Source organism: Humulus lupulus, chromosome 9 (assembly GCF_963169125.1).
Source record: "Humulus lupulus chromosome 9, drHumLupu1.1, whole genome shotgun sequence".
NCBI lineage: Eukaryota > Viridiplantae > Streptophyta > Magnoliopsida > Rosales > Cannabaceae > Humulus > Humulus lupulus.
The window spans coordinates 30,245,266-30,266,847 of NC_084801.1; positions in this window are offsets into that span (position 1 = coordinate 30,245,266).

Sequence of the window (21,582 nt, forward strand, 5' to 3'; positions counted from 1 at the left end):
TTATATATTGATTATAAAATAAATTAGTTATTTTATTAATTGATGTTCAATTGTATTAATCTTTAATAATGGTTTTTGTAATAAAAATGTTTAGTGTTAATTTTATTTGTTAATGTTAAATTTTATTAATTATGAATTAAAAAAATTAATTATATTTTTCAATGTATAATTTAACTAATAATATAAATAAGATATATTTTTTTTTTGTAGTCAAATTTGTATTACCTACAATTTAATCTTATTATTATTTTTTTGTTACAATTTTATTAAATATAAATTAAAGTAATTAATTTATATTTTTAAATTTTCTAAACCTACCAAAATTTCGGCAGCATAATGACTATATTCTAATATATCCCAAAATTTAAAACTTGTTAATAACAGTCACAGAACAGTCCAAAAATAGTCACAGAACATACCATATATATATAAAAAAAATCTAACATGCACTAACAAAAACATAATTAACATATAAAACATTCAAATCAACAATAAACAAATCAAACTTATACATGTGTTCTAACTTTAACAACAACAAAAATTTATAATCTAATTCATTATTTCATTTTGCGACTCTAATTATATTTATCATTTAACAACATTAAAATACTATTGCCACAAAAATTTCTCACAACCTAATTACAATATAACTAATATTCTTTATTTTAATTAAACTTAACAATTAAAAAAACACAAGAAATTTTAAAAAAAATATACCTTTGTGCAATGCTACAGTGGACACCAATGGTGGTGGTGGTCATAGGCAAAGCCGGTGGTGGTGGTCATAGGCAAAGCCGGTGGTGGTGGTGGTGGTCATAGGCGGAGCTGCTGCTGCTGGTGGTCGTAGGCGGAGCTGTTGGTGGTGGTGGGTGGTGCCGATTATGCCAATACAGAGAAAAGTGAGAGTTAGAGAGAGAAACATACAAAACAAAATTTAAAAACTAAAAATATATTCGCAAAATTTCTAGTGGTTGTTGTTACTGTCTCGTGGTCACCGGAATGGGGTCGGGGTGGAGAACCCAAATTTTTTACAGAGAGAGAGTGAGAGAGAGGAGGAGGAGGTGGGGTGGGTGGCTGGGGCGGTCATGGGGGTACTCCACGGTGGATGAGGTGGTGGGGGCGGTGGCTGGGGCGGTCGTGGGGCACTCAGACAGAGAGAGAAGTTTCAGAAATGAGGAAGAAGAAGGGGGCGGTTTTGTTTATGCAACCCATTATTTGCGGCAAACTTATTCGCCGCAAATAACTAAGGAATTAACGCCGCAAATAAGGCACACAACGTCGTTTCAATAACTCATTTAGAAACCCTAAATGTATTTGCGGCGAAATAATTCCCTGCAAATAATAATAATACCGCCGCAATTAATTGCTGAATAAAGACCGCGAGATTTTCCCTCCAATATTATTTACCACTTTTTCATTATTTGCGGCGAAAATATTCGCCGCAAATAACGTCATATGTCCGCTAATATTACCCTTAACTCATACTATTTTTATTTGCGGCGGAAACCATAATTGCCGCAAATAAACTCACTGCAAATAACCTTTTTTCTTATAGTGGCGAATAAGGCTCTTGGGGACGAAAGCTGGAATTATACTGGGAAGGGGCGTTAGTGTTAGTGCCCCACTGATGCTAATGATGTTGTTAACAGTGTCTGTTTCTACCTGACCCAAACGGTCCCCACTAACATTGTCAGTGTTGTAACTGACGCAAATACCATTTTATTTGTGGCAGTTCCTAATTGCCACAAATGTTAATTCTCAGTCAACGGCGTCAGTCAACTACGTTGACTGACACATTTGACTGACACAAAATGGGTATTTTTGTGTAGTTCTTCGACAATCCCCAATCTAGATAATTAGACTGAACTTTTGGCATATGTATACAAGAGAATAGAGATTAGAATATGAGAAATGTTAAATACACTCTCATTACACTCTCTTTGACATGTGGATTCCACTAATGATTTAATAAAATATAAAAAATTGAATAATATACACATATCATGCATGGATGAAGAAGATTGTAAAAAGAGTGCAATAAAGAGTTTTATTAGCACTCCTCTTAGAATATATAGGTGAACTTAATTTTTTGTAGATTGATGAGTATTATTAAATTATGTGTACATGTTCATAAATATTTAATTCTACAAAAAATATTTTTGATATTTTTTTAATGTTCTTTTCTTTTCAATGTTACAATAATAAAATAACTATAAATAATAAATTAGAAAAATAAAAAATTAAATAATTTATAATAATTTTGGTTTGGTTGTAAAATATTTTTATTGGATTTTAAATTAAAATATTTATTTGCTACTAAATTGAAAGTATTTTGCTACTATTTTAGCATTCCCAAAACATAATTATTTTGCTACTAGAAACTATATTTTTGCCACTAAAAAATTAGTAGCAAATAAATAATTTTAGCCACTAAAGTTTGTGGTAGCAAAAAATTATTAGCGACGGAGAATTAGCTACGAACTAGCTACCAAAAATTTTTTGTGGCAAAACATGTATTAGCTACCCAAAAGACATTATTTTCTACCAAATATTTAGTAGCTAAAACATTGTTTTTTTGTAGTGATAAGTTTACAACATTAAGTCTATTAAATTTTTATTATTAATGTCTCAAAACTAATAACTAAAGTGTTATAATAACATAACATAAAAACAACAATAATAACATCTCCAAAGTGCTACAAATTATAAAAAAAAGATTAAATATATTTATAACTAATATGATATATTTATTATCAAACTTTACGAATCAAATCCAATTATACTTTGATATCTAATTTTTTATATAGTTGGATTGGTTTGAATTTATTCAAAGTAATTGAATTGATTGATTTGGATCCTGAGTACCCTAATGTAACTATATAATTTTCTCATTTGGATTGTGTTCAGGCATTTTCTCACAAATATGCACACTTTCTCATCAGTAAAATTTAAAAAGAATAATCCAAGACAAGAAAAAAAAATTGTAATATAGATGAATACATGCACATTTACGAAGGACAATGAAACAATGGATGACATTTACTCGCTCAATATATACACCTACCTATTTGATAGTTATTTAAACTCTAACGATCATTAATTTTTTAATATATTCATTTAATATATATACTTTTTTCTTTTGTCGGGCATTTGATATATATACATAATTGCGCTTTTGTAGTTTTTGTAATGATTAAAAAATTTATATTTTTAAATTTTATTGGGAAGAGATTGTGTGTAAATAGTCTTTTTCGCACTACCTAAACAATATGTTCCTTGTATAGACATATGGATGCATGTTGACCCCAATTTTTTTTTATGATTGTGTTCGTTATATAATAAATAATTAAAAAGTCAAAAATTGTTACACCCAGATTTCGAGACCCGAGATTGTGACCTCGAAAGCTGGACTCGTCAAGTATGAGCTCCAGATATCTAAAATGCATGTTCGTGGCCTAGATGTCGAACCCTCCAATCAAGATGGCAACCTCGAAGACATTTAACCTCGAAGTTCTTTCTGAGCTCGAAGAACTTAGCATCAGGGTATATCTGTTGTCGGGTGTCTTCGGATCAAGTAGCCCGAGCGTAGCAAGAGTACAAGCTCGGAATGTAATAGCCTCGATGGTATCTACTCGCTCCGAGCTGGTCTTGGAGTAAGGCCGCTAGTTCGTAACTTATCTATAGACCTGGACCGACATGATGCTGATTGCCGACTTCGAAAGATTTAATGGGTCATCTGATGTAACGCGTTCCATGCATTTAAAGATATTTATTGTTGTAACATCCCAACATTAAAGGGATATTAACAAGTCTGTTATTCGCCCCCTGGTCTTCAGGGGACATTTCCTTGTATATAGGAGTTACAGTATTTAATATCATTATTTTAATTAATAATCAGAAGTATCTTCCCGAAATATGTGGCAATGAACTCTGAAAACTCTCTATAAATAGAGAGTTCATGAACATTTGTAGAGGACAGATCTTTTGATATACTGAGAAAAATTCTGGAGAATTCATAAAATAGACTCCAAGTCTTAATAAAATAAACTCGTGGATTAGGCAAAGTTAACTGCTGAACCACGTAAAATTCTGGTTGTTCTACCATATTATTCGTCTGTGCCATAGTTCTTATTGTTTAATTGCTCTACATTTTAAGTTGACGAAAAACGACGTCAACAGTTTGGTGCTTTCATTGAGAGCCTTAAGCAGTACAATCCCTGATTAGCTATGGCCGCAAATGATCAGAATGTTCCTGAAGAAATCTATCCACGACGCCTTGGGAAGTAGCCAATGATGAATCCAGAACCAGAAGAAAGAAGTGAGTCCTCCGATTCTCGAGGACCTCCGGCACCTCCGAATCCCAGGGACGATGAGGACATGTATTATAATCCCGAGAGGTATGTCCCCATTGTGGAACTCGAAAATTGACAGTTAAGAAAACAGTTGGCTGAGGCCAAAAAGCAGAACGAGGAGCTGGCCAGGTTAGCTATAGAGGCGCAGGCTGCTCAGCCTCAACCTCCGCCTCAGAACCAAGCCCCACCTCCGTGGGACGTTCATGTTCCTCCCCGCAGGCCTCGTGGGCGACCTCGCAAAAACGCTGCCACAAGAGAACGGAGCAACCTCCGCCACCGGCAGAGAAACCTGATCTCTTGAGGCCCCGAAGAAACACCCGGGCTAGAGCTCCGGTTAACTCAACTGCTGAGTTACCAGCTGAAACTGGGAATAACCGAGCCCCTGCAGAGGCTCGAACTCAGAATCCTGGTAACAGGCAGAATGTTACCGAGCCGGCACAGGCGAACTCGGGACCATCCAGACCCCGAAATGGGTGGCAGCCACCGTCACCCATACGGTTCCCTCCATCACCAATAAGATATCTCTCACCACCTCGGAGGAACACACAACCAACTCAGGGTGATAGGGAAAGGCGGGATGGACGGAAGCAGGGGAATGGAGAAGTGGCTAGCGAACGGAGAGGCGCCCAGCCTACGAGAAGCCAAATGTCTCGGTCTCGCACTGCAGAGACAAGGCAGCCTGAAAGGAATCAATCTCGAAACAATCATGCGATGAGCCTCGCCAGTGACGACTCAGGGGACACCAGATCAGTCAGTATGTATGATCAAGGACGTAGAAATACGGGAGCCAAAGGAACCACCCTGACTTGCGGGAACACCTGAATCAGAATCGGGGTAGTGATAATCCCTCGAACCCATATCTGAGAGATCGCCTAAATGGGCGCAAGGATCCCCTGCGAAGGCGCGAGCCTGGAATTATGATCAATGATAACCAATTTCAGGCGAGACCCCCTGTGGACCCAGTTCAGGATATAATTGACCAACTGGAAAGAGCATTTAGGCTCTTACACAATGAGCAAGGTTAGAATTGGGACGAAGATTCTGATGAGAAGCTCGAACCATTCGCTCCCCACATTTCCAACACTCCATTTCCTCAAGGGTTTTGGATTCTTCATGTCCCACCTTTTGAAGGGAAATTAGACTCGTATAGTCATTTGAGTACATTTAACACTATAATGAGAGCAAGTAATGTGGGTTACGAGCTCAGATGCATGTTATTTCCAGCATCGCTTACAGGACCAGCGAAAAACTGGTTCGAAAAATATAAGAGACATTCAATCACTTCTTGGGATCATTTGTCGAAAGATTTCAAGAAGTAGTTTAGAGCTATGATCGGGGTAAGACCCGAGGCATCGACCCTGACCAACGTCCAGCAACAACCAAATGAAATGTTGAAGAGCTACCTTACAAGATTCAATCTGGAAGTCACCCGAGCTCGAGATGTAGACGAAAATGGTCATTTAATGGTCGTCCAAGCCGGGGTAATGCCAGGAAGTCCCCTCTGGGAAGATATGCAGAGGAAGCCTGTGAGGTCCTTAACCGAGTTTAATTGACGAGCTCATAGGTTTGTCAATGTAGAAGAGGTGAGGTCAACACTGAATATGACTTCTCAACCCATAACTACAACGATAAACGTAAACTCTGCCTCGACCTCGGCGCACCCGTCAGCCTCGAAGCCCCCTGCCGAAAATCCTTCCAAAAGAAAGAAGAATGAAGGAAGTAACCCCAAGGCAGAAGGGGGAAAGAAGAAGAAAGGGGAAAGATACTTCTTCGTGTACAAGGTGTACACTGAGCTCAACGAGTCTCGGGAGAATATTTACCTGGCTAATGAAAACCAGGTCCCTTTCAGGCATCCAGACCCCATGAGAAATCAAAAGTCCAAGAGAGACTCCAGTAAATACTGTAGATTTCATAGAGATACTGGGCACACTACTGATGAATGTAGGCAACTGAAGGACGAGATCGAAGGATTGATCTTGAGAGGATACTTCAGGCAGTATGTCAGGAACCAGAACAATAATCAGGCTTCTACCAGCCAGAGGACAGCTGCGCTGCCGCCTGCTCAAAACAACAATTCCCGAGCTAAGGAAAAGAGAGACCCCCTCCGATTAATGAAGAAGATGTGGTAACCATCTCGGGCGGGCCTAACCTCGCAGGATCGGGCAAGAACGCCCAGAAGCGATACGTGAACGATATGAAAACTGGGGACGGGTCCCCTTATGAACCCGAACCCAGAGCTGCAAAGTACAAAAAGGTTGAATCTCAGCCTATAACCTTTACTGAGGACGATGCGCCCCATGTTCACTTTCCTCACAACGACCCACTAGTCATCACTCTCCAGCTCGCAAACAAGAGGGTTCACCGAGTTCTCATTGATAATGGGAGCTCAGTGAACATTCTCTATAAGGCCACCTTAGAAAAGATGGGACTCACGCTTCATGACCTAAAAGCTTGTGCAACGACGCTGTATAGTTTTTCAGGAGAAGGGATTGCCTGTATGGGATCCATTGAACTCCCTGTGACCTTGGGAGACTACCCAGTCTCAGCAACCAAGATGATGGAGTTTGTAGTAGTGGACCTGCCATTGGCCTACAATGTGTTGCTCGGGAGACCCACCCTAGTAGGGTTGGGGGTAGTCTCGTCTGTAAGGCATTTGGCCATCAAGTTCCCGACTTCTAGTGGCATTGGGACGCTGAAGGGAGACCAGTTAGCCGGAAGGGAATGCTATAGCATTTCCATAAGAGGAAAGAAGTAGGCGAGCGCACAAACTCTCGTCGTTATTCAAACTAAGGATGGGACAGTCTTGGATATAGATGAAGAGATCGATCAAAGAGTGGAGGAAAAAGCTGATCTCGAACCATTGGAAGAGCTCGAAGAAATCAGGCTCGAAGAATCAGACCCCCCGAAAACGGTAAAGGTCGGGAAAAACCTCCACAAAGAAATCAAATAGCAATTAATTTGCTTTTTGAAGAAGAACCAGGATGTCTTCGCATGGTCACATTTGGACATGATAGGGATAAGTCCAAATGTAGTTAGCCACGCGTTAAATATTGACAAAAGCTTCCCGCCGAAGCAGCAAAAGTGAAGACTACTAGATGACGATAGGAAGAAGGCCCTTAAAGAGGAAGTAGACAGGTTAAAAGCAAATCAATTCATCATGGATGCATTTTACCCCGATTGGGTAGCCAACCCAGTGCTGGTCCTGAAGCCTAACGGGACGTGGCGAACCTGCATTGACTACTCGGACCTCAATAACGCCTGTCCTAAGGACTGCTTCCCTTTACCGCGGATCGATCAGCTCATGGATGCCACGGCAGGGCATGGACTCATGTCATTTATGGATGCCTATTCTGGATATAACTAGATTTCCATGCATTCCCTCGACCAAGAGCATACGAGATTCATAACTGACAAAGGACTATATTGTTATAACGTCATGCCATTCGGGCTCAAGAATGCTGGAGCCACTTACCAGCGGCTCGTGAACATGATGTTCTCCGAACAAATAGGGAATAACATGGAAGTTTATGTTGAAGATATGTTAGTTAAATCTCAACTTAACAATAACCATGTGGATGACCTCGAAGAATGCTTTGTCGTGTTACGGAGATATAACATGAAACTTAACCCTCAGAAGTGCTCTTTCAAAGTATCTTCAGGAAAATTCCTGGGTTTCATTATAAATGCTCGAGGAATAGAAGCTAATCCAGACAAAATCCAAGCTCTGATCGACATGCCTTCACCTCAAAAACATAAGGATGTCTAAAGTTTGACTGCCAGGATGGCGGCATTAAGTAGGTTTATCTCAAAATCTACAGACCGTTGTCTTCCATTTTTCAACCTTTTGAGGGGAGGAAAGAAATTTGAATGGACGCAGGAGTGTGAGTTGGCCTTTCAAGAGCTCAAGAAGCACCTTGCAGAACCCCCCATCTTGTCAAAACCCGTTACGGGAGAAGTTCTGTACCTGTACCTCGCTACGACCGAGCACGTCATAAGCGCGGTACTCGTGCGGGAAGAAGAAAAAGTGCAAAGGCTCGTGTATTACGTCAGCAAAAGATTACTGGGGGCAGAATCAAGATATCCCTTGATGGAGAAGTTAGCTCTCGGCCTAATTCACTCATCTCGAAAGCTCCGACCCTATTTTCAGGCGCACCCCATCCATGTACTTACTGATCAACCACTAAGACAAGTCTTGTCCAAGGCAGAAGCTTCAGGTCAACTACACAAATGGGTCGTTGAACTCAGACAATTCGAGATCACTTATCATCCAAGGACAACCATTAGGGGGCAGGCCTTGGCAGACTTCATAGTGGAGTGTACAGGCGTGGCCAACAATGAAGTTATAACCCCGGCCCGCGAGTTGTGGAAACTTTATGTTGAGGGGTCCTCTAATGAAAATGGATCGGGAGCAGGAGTAATTTGATCACCCCTGCAAGAAGCCGATTTCACTTTGCCTTAAGATTTGACTTCGACACGTCGAATAACGAGGCCGAGTACGAGGCTCTACTGGTGGGACTTTGCATAGCCACGGAGCTCAAAGCCACAGCAATACATTGCTACAGCGACTCCCAGCTAGTGGTTAAACAAATTTTAGGAGAATATCAGGCTCGTGGTATGAGGATGGCGACATACTTAGAAAAAGTGAAGTCAGCACTGGAGCAGTTCAAGTTCTATGCGATAGAACAGGTCCCCTGAGAACAGAACTCGAACGCAGACGCCTTAGCCAGGCTTGCTACCTCTTCCGAGAATGACGAACTGAATATTGTGCCAATAGAACATCTTGAGACACCCAGTATTAACGAGCCAGAACAAGAGGATGTTTGTATGATCAATTCCGAGCCAACCTGGATGACTCCGATAGTTGAGTACCTCGAGACCGACGTTCTCCCGGAAGAATGGGCCAAGGCTCGAAAGTTGATGTACCAAATCCCTAGGTATACCATTGTAGATGGAAAGCTGTATAGGAGAGGATATTCCATGCCGCTACTCCGATGCATGACCCCACCCGAAGCTAAGAAAATCATGGAAGAAATTCATGAAGGGTTCTGTGGAGACCATACTTGGGGCATAGCCTTTCCAAGAAGATCATACGTCAGGGATACTTCTGGCCTACCATCAAATCAGACTCATTCGACTACGTCAAGAGGTGTGATAAGTGCCAACGGTTTGCCACAATTCCTCGAGCTCCACCATCCGAGCTAACTATGATGACCTCCTCGTGGCCATTTGCGGTATGGGGAATCGACCTCATAGGCTCCCTTCCGACTGGCAAGGGTGAAGCAAAATACACAGTGGTCGCCGTAGATTACTTCAAGAAGTGGACTGAGGCTGAACCTTTGGCAACAATAACCTCAAAGAAAGTCCTTGACTTCGTGGTGAAGAACATCATCTGCCGATATGGGATGCCAAGGAAGATTGTATTCGATAATGGTACCCAGTTCGACAGCGATCTGTTTACCAACTTTTGCGATAAAAATGGGATAATAAAGAGCTTCTCATCAGTGGCCCATCCCCAGGCGAATGGCGAGGTCAAAGTTGTAAACAAGACCCTAAAGAGTTCGCTAAAGAAAAAGTTGGAAGAAGCTAAAGGAAGATGGCCCGAAGAATTTTCCCAAGTCCTATGGGCATATAGGACCACAACCTGTACATCAATAGGACATACCCCATTCTCTCTGGTGTACGGTTGCGAGGCTATGTTGCCAATCGAGGTCGAAATTCCCACAATTTGAGCCCTCGCTTATGATCAAACCTCGAACCACTCTCAGCTTGAAGAAACTCTGGACCTGATCGAAGAAAGAAGGAATGAAGCTCAATTAAAAAATGCTGCATACCAACAACGAGCTACCCGATACTTCAACAAAAGAGTTCGACATAGAAAATTCGGCGTAGGAGATTTGGTGCTGAGGCGTGTATTCTTGGCAACGCGGGATCCAGCAGCTGGCATGCTCGGTCCAAATTGGGAAGGACCCTATCAGATAGAATCAGTCATCCGACCCAGCGTGTACAAGTTGGAAAGATTGGATGGAAGTCTGGTACCACGAGCATGGAATGGCGAGCACCTACAACCTTACTATAAATAATTTAGGAAGGATGTCGCCTATAACCATGCTTGTTTGTCTGTACTGTTTTTCTATTTTTGGGTTTATTAAATAAATTTTGATTTCGTTTTAATATGTTGTATTTTTTGCAATCTCTCTTAATTTAATAACCTATGGTCGCATTCATATGATATTAAGGGGGCATTAGTGGTACATATACCATCAGCTTGAAAAAATAAAAAGCATATATAAAAAACATACAATCGTTTGGACATAACCAAATGCGCGAGCTGAGATAGTTTGGATATAACCAAACTATCGTAAACATACAAGTGTTTGGACGTAACCAAATGCGCGAGATAAGAAAGTTTGACCATAATCAAATTATCAAGAGATAAGAATATAAGTGTATGGATTACAAACCTAACACGACCTTAATAGGTTTGGAACAAACAACTAAAACTAATCGACAGTAAGTTGGAGCATAACCCACTTCGTGTTAAGTCGAGATCGAGGCTGGAGTATCTTGCAAAACAATAGTTTCGACCTCATAACCTCGGGGAGCTAACCGAGGACGAGAAAAAGTAACTAAAAAAGTAAGATATAACTAAACCATTTGCATTACAAGCCATATAAGCACTTTCAGGTGCATGATAAAAGTAATATCCGACCTTGACAAATAACGAGATTGGAAGCGGATAATTCGAGCAAACTGTGCATGAATGAACTGAACCTCGAGCTTAATCCAAACTATGTTTGTATGAATAAACAAGCATATATGACACTTTAATATAAATTGTGCAAAACATTTCAGCCCAAGAAATGTAAAGCATATATATTAAAATAAAAAGAAAAAATGGTATCTCAAATATCATATAAAGGCAGCTCTTTTACGAAGTATAGAATTGTCTTGGCTTTATGGGCATAAAAAATAAATCAAACAAAAAAGGCTATTACAAAATATTCAGAGGGATGCAGCCCCGAGGCAAGTATTAAGAAGGAGGAGCATTCGCCTTCTCAGCATCTTCCTTAGCCTTCTCAGCGTCAGCATCCTCCCTGGCTCCCTCCACCTCATCTCGAGAAGTCTCCTCATCATCCATCCGAGCCTGCCATTGGGCCACAAGCTTCGCTTCAAGAGGGCCTAAGAAGCTAGTGTTGAGGTCAACATTGTTGGCCCAGATTCTGTACATGGCCATGTCGACTGCCCGGTCCTTCTTCTCCTTAAACTCTTCGAGAAGACGAGTCTTTTCACCCTCCATGATCTCGAAAGTGACGGCCTTCTCTTCTTCAAGCTTGGCATTGGTCTCCTTGACCCGGACATTTTCCTTTTCAAGCTCCGCGAACAGGGCATTCAGCTTTTCAAGCTCGGAAGACTTGGCCTTTAGCTCCTCAGCTCCTGCCTCCACCTTTGCTTTTGTTGCCTTGAGCTCATCACTCAGTTTAAGCTGAAGATCCTTCGCCTCCTGAGCAAGAGACATGCTCAAATGGACCTCGTTGTTCAGCTTATAATTGAGCTGGGCAGAGACAGCAAGAGTCTGTCATGCAAAGAAATCAAATTAGCATATGGACCAAGTGTAAATATGGCTAATACTGAAAGATGAGGGAAGTTACTGCAGTAGTGAGCTCGATACTCTTCTCATAAAGTGTATTGCAGTCTCGATCATTGTTCAAAAACTAGCAATGAGGGGCATCAAAGCCACTAAAGCTCTGGCCCACTCGAGACAGAATGTCCGAGCCAAGTGTAGCCCCATGGGGTCTGGCAGCATTGTCAATTACATACTCATCGACGTGAGTAGAAACCGACAACCTGCGTGTTGTGGAAACTGAGGATTTTTTTGGAGGTGGGCCGAGTGTTGAGTGAACCATGATTGGAGGGGGTTGGAGCTCGACCGTAGTGGTTGCTTCAACTTGAGGAGTCGGCTCCACAGTCGGGCTCATAACAACTGGAGCTGGTGGAGGAGGTGTCTTCTCAGTCCTCTTGAGGACCTTGGTGGGTCGCTCAGACTTCCGCGAGCCCCTCGGGTGCTTACTTCTCTTGGCCCCGCCACTCTCTAGGATGTTGTCAAGGTCGGAGTCCATCTCGCCTGCACATTTACACCACATTATGAGTTATCCCAAAAACAAAATAATTTAACATGGTACGGACAGAAGGGATAAAAAGACAAGTGGAGAGAAACCTAACTGGAACTCTCCCCCGAGCTTGTGCTCGGCGACCATGAAATTCCCCCATCTTCAGAGGAGGTGGGGGGAGTACCTTCCCTATAGGTGGATGTCAACCTCGAAAGGTCCCTATAGTCGTTAGTCCCGTATTGGACGGCTATTCCGTTCCATACCTCGTTCAGGTTATACATGGTGTCGTATTTCCCTAGCCAGCTATCGAACCTATGTACCCTCTCATATACCCAAGACCATACATAAAAATGGTTCCTACCATCCTTACACAATACTAATCTATCTAGCTTATGTTTTAGTAGTGAGGGAGACCACAAATCAGAGCTAAGGATGGTTGTACCTTGTTAATCCGAGCCCGAACTCAAGGCCTCGTCGTTGGCCTCATTCCCCGATTGTGGACTCCTTTGACGTTGAGTCGGAGATGGAGGCCTCGCATCTCTCCTTAGGGGGAGGTTGCCGGTCGGTTGAGGCACGAGCTCCCACCAGTCGTACTTCTTGTTGGACCAGTCAGAGGTAGACTCATCCTCCCCTAAGAGCCCACATGCCCGGAGCTTGCCTTCATGTAGGAGGTAGGAGAGGGGGATCTCCTGCCATAGGGAAGTTGGAGCAGAGTTTCTCTGTGCTCCCTCATCTCTGTGGTGGGGGTAGGGCGATGGTACGGACAGAAGGGATAAAAAGACAAGTGGAGAGAAACCTAACTGGAACTCTCCCCCGAGCTTGTGCTCGGCGACCACGAAATTCCCCCATCGTCAGAGGAGGTGGGGGGAGTACCTTCCCTATAGGTGGATGTCAACCTGGAAAGGTCCCTATAGTCATTAGTCCCGTATTGGATGGCTATTCCGTTCCATACCTCGTTCAGGTTATACATGGTGTCGTATTTCCCTAGCCAGCTATCGAACCTATGTACCCTCTCATATACCCAAGACCATACATAAAAATGGTTCCTACCATCCTTACACAATACTAATCTATCTAGCTTATGTTTTAGTAGTGAGGGAGACCACAAATCAGAGCTAAGGATGGTTGTACCTTGTTAATCCGAGCCCGAGCTCAAGGCCTCGTCGTTGGCCTCATTCCCCGATTGTGGACTCCTTTGACGTTGAGTCGGAGATGGAGGCCTCGCATCTCTCCTTAGGGGGAGGTTGCCGGTCGGTTGAGGCACGAGCTCCCACCAGTCGTACTTCTTGTTGGACCAGTCAGAGGTAGACTCATCGTCCCCTAAGAGCCCACATGCCCGGAGCTTGCCTTCATATAGGAGGTAGGAGAGGGGGATCTCCTGCCATAGGGAAGTTGGAACAGAGTTTCTCTGTGCTCCCTCATCTCCGTGGTGGGGGTAGGGCGATGGTAGTTGGCTGGAAGATAAAACACATTTCAACTAAGCACGAGCCTAAAACAAAGTTCGAGTGCAAAATAGAGGGAATTTGAGATACTTACGAATCCGTCTGAAAGAGTAGAATCGAGACGGGGCAGGCCATCTGTCCAGAAGAAGGCCTTCTTGAAATCAGGAGGGTGGTTGGGAAGATCTTCAAACATCTTCTTCTCCTTGGGATAGCTCGAGAGATAGTAGAAGCCATCTCCTCCCCAAGCTCGAGAGGGATTGCTTTTCAAGCAAAAGAGATATAAGATCTCTTCTAGCCAAGGTCCTTTCAACTTCAGCTCGTGGTACAGCGACCTCAGGGCAGACAGAACCCTGTAAGAATTGGTGTTGAGTTGGAAAGGAGCCAACCCAACAAAGTCTGTGAAGTCCTTGAAAAAATACTTCAAGGGCAGTATCACCCCTGCCTTCATATGCTCCTGGCTACAAGCTGCGTATCTCAGCTTACTATCAGGATTTCCATCTCCTGGAGCGCGGCAACTCCGCTCATGGGAGATCGGAGCTCGACACCTCATCAAGCCCGATAGTCCTATTCCGTGAAAGGCCAGAATATCAGCTATCTGACCTAACGACGTAACCGAGCTCCAGTAATGCTCGACCTCGAAGAATTCTCTCCTCGGCTACCAGGTAGAAGGTTCCCCCATCAGCGAAAATTGAAGAGTCCCCGTCTTGAAGGCGATTGTCACTTTGAGCGTAGGATCGAGAGGAATCGGTCTAAGCTTGGTGTCCGGATCCGGATAAAGGGCGACCCTTAATCTTTTTCTCTTCCCTTCTTTGACCTCGTCTATCTGACGTCGGAAGTGGTCTCGAGTGTCCTCTTGCTCACGCCTCAGTTCGTGCTCCCGAATTAAGCGTTGGTTTCGAGTAAAAGGAGATTTTGGGCTCGAAGCTACTGGTGAGTAAGGAATTGCGAGCTTTGACCCCCATAACTTTCCCGAATTCTGCGGCATCTAACAAGAAAGCAAAAGGGTGAGGGCCAAGCGAACAAGAAATAAAGAGACAAATAGTACCTAAGCTCAAATTATCGAGGCTACAAGGCAAGCTCGATCCAAAGGATGAAGCCAATCTCAGAGCGTGTATTCCACCGAAAGGAGGGAAGGTGGATAAGTTATGGGAAATCCTGAAATATTAGGGAAAAAAGGTGGCGGTTATTAAAAAGGTGATATTTTTGGGAATCGTGCATTCTTTAAAAAACCCTGATTTTGTACCCAATATCTTGGTGTGCAAGATATGGTCTCTGAAATTTGAAAACCCTAAAAAGGAACCATATTTGGACCTTTTTTCCCAAAAACTGGGTTTGAATCTAATGTCTATCAGTCGAAGCACCCTAATCCTAGTGCATTAAAATAATGAATGGGTCAAAAATAAATTCTAGTGCCAATGGTGTAACAGAAGCATAAACATACATGAAGAAAAAAAATGTATATATAATTCAAAGAAGCCATGAACCGAAAACTTACACAATGTGATTGGTGGAAACAGAGAAATGGATGATTGAATGAGCGGTTGCAAGTGCGATCTCACTGAGTCAAAAAGTCCAACGTTGCTTTGTCTTCTCGGCTTGGAGAACATGCAAGAACTGGGCAAAATTTTATGGTTTTTTCTCTCTGAGAATTTGAATGTGAAAGAAAAATGAAGAAGACGACCGGAGGCTTATTTATAGGCCCATGGAGATGTTAAAAGTTGAACTAATCTGGGCCATTGGCCAGATTCCGTATCAGATCTGATGGCCAGGGACAAGTGAAATGATAGTATACAAAAGGAGGGCAGGCAGATAGACATGGGCAGAGTTTCAAGGCACTCAAGTACCTTGAGTGAGTAATACCCAACTGACGCATGTCCATACTCGAGTGTGTGACGGAACGGTTCTCGAAGAAAGTAGTTCAAAAGTTTCCTTCTCATAGGATTCGAACTAATACTTTTGAGGGGGCAAAATGTTACACCTAGATTTCGAGACCCGAGATTGTGACCTCAAAAGTTGGACTCGTCAAGTGTGAGCTCGAGATATCTAAAACGCATGTTCGTGGCCCAGATGTCAAACCCTCAAATCAAGATGGCAACCTTGAAGACATTTAACCTCGAAGTTCTTTCTGAGCTCAAAGAACTTAGCATCATCGGGTGTCTTCGGATCAAGTAGCCCGAGATTAGCAAGAGTACAGGCTCGGAATGTAACAGCCTCGATGGTATCTACCCACTCCGAGCTAGTCTTGGAGTAAGGCCGCTAGTTCGTAACTTATCTATAGACCTGGACCAACATGATGTTGATTGCCGACCTCAGAAGATTTAATGAGTCATCTGATGTAACACGTTCCATGCATTTAAAGATATTTATTGTTGTAACATCCCAACATTAAAGGGATATTAACAAGTCTATTATTCGCCCCTGGTCTTCAGGGGACATTTCCTTTTATATAGGAGTTACAGTATTTAATATCATTATTTTAATTAATAATCAGAAGTATCTTCCCGAAATATGTGGGAATGAACTCTGAAAACTCTCTATAAATAGAGAGTTCATGAACATTTGTAGAGGACGGATCTTTTGATATACTGAGAGAATTCTGGAGAATTCATCCCTGAAGGATTTCCAGAAAACTCCAAGTCTTAATAAAATAGACTCGTGGACTAGGCAGAGTTAACTGCTGAACCACGTAAAATTCTGGTTGTTCTACCATATTATTCGTCTGCGCCATAGTTCTTATTGTTTAATTGCTCTATATTTTAAGTTGACGAAAAATGGCATCAACAAAAATAAAGTTCAAACAGCTTGTTGTAAGAGTAATTTTATTCACATATTTATTATTATACACTTTGCATGATTTTTTTATAAAAAGTCTAAATTATGTATAAAGAAATTTATGTTTTGTGCAAGGGTTATTGTGGCTGATTACTCATCTAGTGTTTTGTCTAAAGGTTAAAAATATAAATAGATAGATAGATTATTTGAATACTCTATTTTGACCGATTAGTTGTTTTGAACTTTTATATTTTTAAATTAACCTTTGGACCTAGTATGTATTCAAAAAGTTCAAAATTCTTTATAAAAAGTAAATTATATATAATATGTTTTGTGTAAGGGTTCACACCATTTTGAACCTTCTTTTTTAGCTGATTACCGGATTGGATCCTTTATTTTAAAAAAATTAACTTTTAGACCTCGTGTTTGTTGGATTAGCTTATACATGATCTTTATTTATTTTCATGTATATCTAATATTAAAGAAATTAATACAAGATAGCCTGAAACATGTTTCTAAAATTGAATTCAAAGAGAAACAAAGAATAGAATACTTACAGTATACGCAGCGGAATTAAAGAGTCCTTCCTTTAGTTTCTCTAACTCTTGTATCCTCTCTGTCGCAGAGTATTATCAAGAAACTGAACCGATCATCTATTTTCTTCACAATCTTCCAAAGTATCCTTAGAACCACCTAGACTACTGTGGGCAATTCTCAACACATGAGATAGATATAGAGAGAAGAAGAGAAAATAACAAAGAGGCTTAGAAAAGGACTTGTGTTTAGAGAGAATCTAAAACTATCAGAAAATGTGACTTGTGACTTATGTTTTGACTTCTCTCTAAGCACTCCTTTTATAGAATCAATTAGACCATTTAATTTAATTAAAAAATCAATAAAATAATAGCCATTTTGAAGCCCTAGGTCGAAATTATCATGGGCTACGTGAAATTTCTCATTTGCTTATAAGCCCATTGAACTTAAAATCAAGGCCTGTATTATTTTCTATTGATTTAATTAATTAAATAATTATTTAAATCATTTATCAAATTAATTATTTATAATTTGAACCTTGATTTAAACTTATTTATTAATTTAAATACCAATTTATCATAATTAATAAATCTGCAATAATTTCTCTTTTCTTCTCAAAATTACACAACTCTGTGAAACTATCCAAAATTGACCTGGTCAACTTTGATAATTCTAATTGATGATAAAATCAATTAATTAAGACTATCTAGATGATTTTATCCAAGGTACAATGGGGACCATGGGCCTATGAAATCAAGCTCCAATAAGTTATCATAAATCTAACAAATAAATTTACTAACTTATTAATTCCTCGTGACTCCACTATAGACTCGGAATTGCACTCTTCAATTCATAGAACGCTCTATAAAAAATTATAGATACGCTATTAATTATCCATTGTTACAGCCATAATTGTCACTCAATCCTCTATAGACGGTCTACAATGAGATAGGACTAAAATATCGTTTTACCCATCATTGTATTTTATCCTTAAAACACTTAGTTCTTTGTAAATGATATTTCAGTAAACTAATTTAATTACTGAAATGAGATCTCTATCATTTAACACCTTGAACCAAACTATAAGGAAACAATCGTTTCACTTCTTCATCAGAAGCTATAGATGTTCATATCTATGATAATCACTCCCCACAATTATACTACCAAGTTCCCAAGATGTAAGTATGGGCTAGTCCATAGGGTAAGCTGGTAACGAACAAGTCAAAGAACTCAAATAATACAATCAGCTAGAATACTAACCACTCAGAATTGAGATTGAATTGACCTATGGTCAACTATATGATATGACTAGAATAGATAATAACAGTATGTTTACTTATCTTATCAACTGTCAATATTGGTCCAGTCCGATGTAAAAAATACATCCGATCTTATCTACTTTGCTAATGTTCTGGAAAGAACATACCACTGTAATGTGTAAGTAGATCATATCGTAAATTGGCAAGTCAGTGTAAATCTTGTGCACTGACTAATCTTAGGACTAACTTATTTTGAACATATATCATATTTATATTCCACTGTGATGATGTCACTATAAATAAGATTAGCTATATGCTCGGGATTTAATAGAAGTTTATATTAAACAAATAATCATGAAAATAAAATATGCGAGCAAAGTGATTGACCAAGTCAAAAAATGATTTATATTCTTTTATTGATAATGAGATTACAAAGAATTTGAGTTTTAATTAGGGTATAAAACCCCAACAGTGTTTTGTGAAAAATTTAAGAATAAGAATATAGATAGATAGATTATTTGAACTACATGTATGTTGATCGATTACTTATTTTTGGACCCCTTATTTTTTAAAATGGTAAAATAAATTATTAAAAATTTATAGAACAAAGAGTTCGTATATGAATTTTCAGAAAAAATATTTGATTAAAATAGAGTAAATCAAAATATATTTTCTTTTATATAATTGTGATGTAGTTTAATTTTTAAATCATCTAAATATATATTTATATATGCATGCATGATTCATTTTAATTATAATATTTAAAAAAATATATATCTGTATTTAAATAAGTTAATTAATATATCATATTATATATAGATAGATGTTTAGAAACTAAGATAAAATAAAATAGAGTTAATAGTAATTAATTTATTATTATATATATATAGATATTTAGAAACTAAACTAAAATAAAACAGAGTTAATTATTATTATTTTAAAAAATAGAATAAAAATAGATTGTTTTTAGAAAAAAGATGAATAAAAGATGAGAAAAACTAAGAAAATCGATAGAGTGAGTTAAAGTAATTTTAGAGTGCCTTTATATAAATAACTAGATTTATAATATATAAATTTTTTTAGAAAAACTAAGAAAATACATCATCTCCTTGAGACTCTCCTTTATATAAATAAATATATATTTAAAATATTTTAAAAAAATAATACAATAAGAGTAAAAAAATTATAATTTTTGTAGACACTTAATAATTCTCCACTTTTCTTTTATGTTATATATATTTATATAATTCAGCCGAAATTATATATAAAATATAAATTTGATAAACTCAAAAAAAATATAATTATTGGGCAAGATTAAGTTAAATCAATCATCATGAGAAATTTTTTTAATATTTGGAAAAATTACAAATCAAAGTCAATGAAAGATTTATTTATAGCCTAAAAGTACAGCCTCACAATGATTTGTAAACCATGTGGGACTATAGGGATTTTTTAAATGATTAATTAATCTTTTTTTAAATAAAAAAATTAGAAAAACCACAAATTATGAGAAAATTGATAAATCATATATTATTGATTCTAGGAAGCCACATTACCTCCATATAGCTCTCATTTATATAAAGATATAGATATCTATATATATATATTATGTAAATATATAAATCTATAATATTTAAAAAAAAATGAATATCATCACACCATAAAATATTTTATATACCGCTTCAAAGATTGTTGATTAGTGTTCAAAAGTATCATTTTATTAGTCTTAAAGTTTAAAATTAATTAAGTTTTAATTAATATTTTTATGGATTTATTGACATATATTTTATATTTCAAAATATTTATTTTTAATTTAATTTGTGTTTAATTTTCAGGAAATAAAATATATTTTGACACAAAGAAAAAGAAAGAAGAAAGAAGAAAGAAAGAATTAAAATTGAAGAAATCATGAAGAAAATGACATTTTTGTCAAGATTAGGCCCAAAATGGAGCTTAGGCCCAAGCTTTCAGCAATGCCCACGCTGCCACATGGCAGCTTGCAAATCGCTCAGCCAAGCTAAGCCGAGTCTGACAGGAACCGAGCCTTTCCTCCAGCAGCCGACACGTGTCTCTTCTAGCTAGCCTCCAGCTGCGCCGCCTAACACAAGCCGAGCCTGACACCGCCTGACGTGCTGCCACCACTTGACGCATCGGCTCCCATCTGCCTGACGCGTGCTGCTAGCCTGCCACGCATGCCTGCCAGCCAACCACAATGCGCCACACGGCCTCCTTGTCTCCCACTCCACCAGCAACCATTTTTCTAAAGCCAATTAACGCATGCCACATGTCCCACTTGTCCCTTTTTTCAGATTTTGAAGCCACTTTCTCCACTTCCTAATGCACGAAAATACACATTTTGGGTCCTATTTCCACTATAAATAGAGGACCAAATGTAGGGAAAAAAGCATCAGATTGGAGAGTGGAAAAAGACACTTTGTATTTTGTTTCTTTTCTTATTTCTAATTTAATTTTACTTGTTTTAGGTGATAAAAATGAGTGAATTATTTTAGAAATATTGGTGAGGTTAGAGTGTAGTTGTTGTACTTTTCATTCTCAATATTGATATTGATTCTTCTTATACTTCATTTCCATATCTCATTAATTATTTTGTTTCTCATCTTCTAATTTCTTTTATAAAATTATTTAACATCTTTTACATAAATTCAGTCATGATTTTCTTATGCAACTTAGATTGTTAATTTATTTTAGTATATTTGTTATATTGTATGTCTTTTACTGCATTCTGCCAGTGGTATTTTGTCGCTCTTGGATATATAATATTATATGCAATGAAATTAGGAGTTAGATTCAATTTAATCTAGATTATTTAATTTGTGATTTTAACATATACATCTTTCAGTTGGAATTAATGGTGTAGAATTGCAACTGTGTTTTGAATTAATATCAATATTAGAATAGGTTTTACAGCACTGAATCTCTACTCTGCCATGCACTTTATCTGATCATTTTCCCTATTCTATCATTTTACTTTCACAAAATCCATTTCATTAATTCTACTTTATTTTTATCTTTTATTTACTAATCAAATATTTAGTTGTGTTTGCCTCTCTGTGGATATGACATAACCCGATTACTATTGCAACCGCTTAGGAGT